Source organism: Pinus tabuliformis, chromosome 4_2, assembly GCF_031772625.1.
Source record: "Pinus tabuliformis cultivar Carrire ecotype Pingquan chromosome 4_2, CPIR1, whole genome shotgun sequence".
Lineage (NCBI taxonomy): Eukaryota > Viridiplantae > Streptophyta > Pinopsida > Pinales > Pinaceae > Pinus > Pinus tabuliformis.
This window is the reverse complement of record NC_142304.1, coordinates 1,154,312,281-1,154,318,037: the sequence shown is the minus strand read 5'-3', so window position 1 is coordinate 1,154,318,037 and position 5,757 is coordinate 1,154,312,281.

Here is a 5,757-nt window from a genome sequence, read left to right as displayed (position 1 = left end):
CCACTACATAAATAAGGGGCTTAGGGTGGGACCCTAACATGCCCTCCCCCTTAAGAATAGCCTTGTCCTCAAGGCTGAAGCTGTGGAAACTGCTGAAGAATAGTGGTTGGTTTCCAAGTTGCATCTTCCGAAGAGGCGTCTTTCCACTTGACGAGAACTTCCCTAATCATGCAGCCACGCAGATGCCTTTCTTATGTGTCTAGGACCTGTTCAGGTTGGAGTCAGATTGACCCTTCCTCATCCAATTCAGGTAGACTGGTTTGAATTCTACAATTGTTCCCAATCACTTTCTTGAGGCATGAGACATGGAAAACTGGATGGATTTTTGCAGTAGGCGGCAAAGCCAGCTTGTAGGCTACTTCTCCAATGCGCTGAAGTACTTGATATGGTCCGTAGAATTTTGGAGATAGTTTCTGAAAACCCTTGTCTTTGAGTGATTTTTGCTTATATGGTTTCAGCCTCAAAAGACCTGATCCCCTTCTTGAAATTGGCGCTCTGAGCGATGCTGGTCTACCTGTTGCTTCATGCGGTTTTGAGCTTGATGAAGATTCTCTCTAAGATGGGTGAGCATGGTTGCGCGGTTTTGTAGGAGTTGATCCACTGCTTGTACCTTTGAGCCCCCCTTGATATAAGAAGTAGGGGAAGGAGGGAGTTGACCATATACTGCTTCATAGGGAGTCATTTTGGTGGTGGCATGATAGTTGGTGTTATACCACCATTCAGCCAGAGGTAACCATTGTACCCAAAGATGTTGCTTTTCTGAAGTGAAACACCTAAGGTAGGTTTCCAGACATTTGTTGACGGCTTCCGTTTGACCATCCATTTGTGGATGATAAGAAGTACTGAGTTTTAGTTGGGTGCCTTGTAGCCTGAAGAGTTCCTACCAAAAATTACTGGTGAAGATCGGGTCGCGATCGGACACAATAGAAGTGGGCATGCCATGCAATTTGAAGATCTGATCCATGAAAGATTGAGCGACCAAAGTCGGTGTAAACGGGTGGGCTAGAGCACAGAAATGAGCATACTTCGAAAGTCTGTCCACAACCACCATGATGACTGACTTGTTTCCTGACTTTGGAAGACCTATAATGAAATCCATAGAAACCTCTGTCCATATTGCTGTCGGGATGGGAAATGGTTGTAATATGCCTGGTGCTTTGACAGTCTCCCCGTTGTGGCATTGACATACATTGCATTTTGCTACAAAAGTGAGGATTTCCTTTTTGATGCCTGTCAAAAAAAATGATCTTCTGGTGCGAGCATACGTCTTCTGAAAGCCTGAATGTCCTGCAATGGGGGATGAGTGCAATTCTGCCAAAATGCGACTTTTGAGGGTGGATGTTGGTGATATTACGACTCTGTCCCTGTAGCGAAGAATCTCATCCTGCCACGAGTAGCCCTTGGTGGAATTTGGATCCACCTGCAATTGAGAAATGAGTTGGGAGAGCCCGGGATGTGAAAACCATTCCCTGCGAGCTTCTTCAATCCATTCTAGAATGGGAAGGGAAATTGCTAGCAGGGTACTTCCCTCCTCAAATTGGCGAGATAATGCATCTGCTACACTATTTTCTTGCCCTTTCTTGTAAATGATCTCATAATCATATCCCAGCATTTTGGCGAGCCATTTATTTTGTTGTGGGGAGGATAGGCGTTGCTCCAAAAAATATTTAAGGCTATGATGGTCTGTGCGGATTTGGAAACATCGCCCCAATAAGTAAGGTTGCCAAGTCTCTACTGCATGTAAAATGGCCATCATTTCCTTCTCATAGGTAGATTTGCCCAGATTCTTCCCACTTAGTTGTTGGCTTGTGAAGGCCAAAGGTCACCCTTCCTGCATTAAAACTGCCCCAATACCTGTACCCGAAGCATCACATTCAATGACAAAAGATTTGGTGAAGTCAGGTAGTGCTAAGACTGGAGTGGAACACATGGAATTTTTGAGAGCTGTAAATGCCTGTTGTGCGTCCTCATTCCAGAAGAATGAATTTTTCTTCAGGAGTTGAGTGAGGGGCTTCGCTATGCGACCATAATTGCGAACAAATTTGCGATAATAGCCTGTGAGATGCAAAAATCCTCTCAGGCTCTTCAAGGTCTTAGGTTGAGGCCAATCCTGCATTGCCTGGATCTTTTTGGGGTCCACCTTGACACCTTCACGCCCCACAATGTGGCCCAAATACTCAACTTCTTCCATGCAAACGAACACTTGGACATCTTGACAAATAATTTATGCTTGCGGAGCAGCTGTAAGAGTAGATCTACATGCTGAAGATGTGCGGCCCAAGTGCAACTATAGATGAGGATGTCATCGAAGAAGACAAGGACAAATTTCCTGAGATATGGTTTGAGAAGGTGGTTCATAAGGCTCTGAAAAGTAGATGGGGCATTACAAAGACCGAATGGCATGACCAGGAACTCATAATTGCCTTCATGAGTTCGAAAAGCAGTCTTTGGAATATCGACTTCCTTCATGCGAATTTGGTGGTAGCCTGAGCGAAGATCCAACTTAGTGAAGAATTTAGCCCCATTGAGTTCATCCAGCAAATCGTCAACTACTGGGATGGGAAATTTATCTTTGACTGTCAACGTATTGAGGGCCCTGAAGTCTAGACACATGCGCCACTCCCCATCTTTATTGAGCACCATGACCACCGGTGATGAATAAGGACTAATGCTGGGACGAATGACACCTCCTTCCAAAAGTTCCTTGATTATTTTTTCTATTTCATTCTTTTGGGTGAACGGATATCTGTATGGGCGCACATTTGGGGGTTGGGCCCTTGGAACCAAGGTGATGCTATGATCATGTTCCCCTCTTGAGGGTGGAAGCCCATGAGGCTTGTCAAAGACCGGCATATGGTTATTTAAAATTTGTTGCATCTCAGGATGAATCGACAGAGACTTGGTTTTGACTGCTTCGATGGCATTAAATTGAGCTATAACTCCATGATGGCCCTTTTTTAGCAATTTTTCCATCCTATGTGAGCTGATGATAGAGGGAGCTCCCGCCTGGAGTCCACAGAGGGTATGTGTGGATTTGTTCTGCTTAAAACTCATATATAACTCCTGGAAATCCATTATGATTGGCCCAAGAGTGCGAAGCCATTTAGCACCGAGGACAATGTCGCACCCTCCCATGTGTATGGCAAACATGTGGGTCTTCAACTGATAATCCCCCATTTGAAGTTTGACATTTTCACAACGGCCTTCACATTTCATTGTGCCCCCATCCACAGTTTGGACTTGGAAGTTAGAAACTGCTCGTACAAAATAATGCATTTCTTCCGTGACTTTTTGATGGATGAAATTATGTGTACTTCCACTACCAATCAAGACTACTACTGGGCGATGGTTAATAAAACCTCTAATTTTGAGAGTTTGAGGTGAAGAAATCCCTGCCAAAGCATGCAGAGAAATAACTGGTTCGTCAGGGACATTGTCCTTTTGGTTGTCCTCTTCTACTGCCTCATGTTCCTCTAGTGGTGGATCTTCCTCCGATGAGCTGTAATCAGTGGCATCAATTTGAAAAAAATTGGGCTCGTTGCATTTATGACCTGGGGAGTATTTTTCATCACAGTAGTAACATAATCCTTGCTTTCTTCTTTCAGCCATTTCTGCAGGTGACACCTTTTGAACCTTAAGTGTTTGAGTCGTGTTGTGAGCCTGTGGGGGGCGATCCTTAGCAGTGAAATTTGGGCGACTGTACTGGGTTGCTAACGCACGTTCCACGTTACGAGCTACCTTACAAGCCTCCGTCCATGTGGGAGGGTGGTGCAATAAGACGTGGGCTTTTATGGCTTCGTTAAGACCGCTGTTAAAACATTCCATGTAGAACACATCTGAGAGACCCCTACTGCGGAAGGTTAAGGCTTCAAAGGCTGTAATATATTCATCCACTGTGCCAGTCTGTCGGAGCTTAGTAAGATGACCCAAAAAAGAAGATTCCTGGTCAAAGCGTTCTGTAAGAGCTTTTTTGAAGGAGGTCCAAGTCATAAAAGGTCCATTGCAATGTTGATGCCATTGCCACCTTTCATTGTCCAAGTACATGCTCCCCACCATAAACTGAGTCTCATTATCTAATATGTTATTCAGATTGAAATACTGCTCCATTTGTGTTATCCATGCTGTCGGGTGAGAACCATCAAATTTATGCATATCCAACTTGGGAGGTCGCGGACGGGATTGTTGGTGGGAGCCCCCAAGGTGAAGAGAGTGGCTAGACTCACCCTCACTGTGCCCATTGCCAATATACGCCTCCTCATGGGCTTCCTCCTTTCCCTTCAGGATTATGCTAGTTAGTCAGTCAAGCTGAATTTGGAGGGATTGCAAGGATTCTTCAAGTTTGTCCATCCTCTCATTGGCCATATCTTGAGCTCTAGTTTCTACCATGCACCGACCTGATGCTCTTGAAAATTGGGACTGCCCAAAAAAAAAAAATTCACTAAGAATTGAATGGTACCACCGTGCTCAGCTCATCGTCTTAATTCTGATGGGCTAGATCACCAATAAGCACCCCGGGAGATCTTAGACTTTTTTTTTTTCTTTTTTTTTTTCTCCTAATGGAATTTTACTCCTTCCTTAGGAATACTGCAATAGTCGAATCCTCAAAATGTTAATGCTACCAAAAGTCCTATGAAAATCATGCCCCGGTATAGGAACCCCACACAACTACTCAGATCAGGTGGATCTGAGAGATCTGAATGGCAGATCGGATAGCTCTGAGCGGCGGAACAGATTGCTACTGCGGATCTGATGGATCTAATAGATCGGAATGGCTGGTCTGCTAACTCGGAACTGCGGGACTGATGTCTGCTGCTGCTGCACCCCTTTGCGCGAGCAGATCTAGCAGAGATGATGCGTGATCCCCAGATAGAAAAGGGAACTATGGTCTTGAGGAGTGTCAGGTGCTACAGATCGCAATATACATAAGGGTCTGACAGTAGTACTCGGCCCAATGTTTCAGGGCTCTAACTAAGGAGGATCAACCGTACCCTTAGCCATACAACCCAACTACCCTATCGTACGGGCGAGTAATCTCTCCGAGTGCTATTCTCGGTGTACTGTAGCAGCAAGACGGCCGACAGTTTATCTATGGTGAGGTTGCAGAGGAGCTAAGGGGCTTCCGATATACCCAGAGGGTACTTGGAAGACAGTCCGTACGCGGTTCTGTCTAATGCGCTACTACTCGAAGGGGTACCCAAAGGGGTTACAAGGGAGTCCAACAAGCGTGACCACCTCTTATATTTCCTGTGTGCATGCCTCCCCAAATCCGCAGGTTTATGTACTCATTGACAGATCCCGTGGTTTAAAGACGCCGGAACACGTCTCTAGCCAAAAAAAATTTCTTTGCTAAGAAATGGAGATCCCACCAGCCCTGGAAAGTGCTCTGATACCACTTGTTATGCTCTTAACCTGCAAAAGATACCCAAATACAGAATATGCGAAGAAAGATACCCAGAACATAGAATAGTGAGAGACAGCAACAAATATTTTATTATTCAGAAAGCAATGTTCACTGGCCTCTTCGAGGGGGCAACCTCCAATAGAGCAGAGCTCGATAAAAAAATAAGACACGATGCTCCTCACAGGGAGTCTCTATCCTTTATATATGACTCATACATGCAATACCATGGATCAATACCATGGGTTTTATTAATACCATCTATCTAATACCATGGCCCATTTGCAACTAACTGTGGTCCCGTCATTAATTGTGGGTTAACCACTTACAATTATTAATATGGGCTTTATTGACTCTTT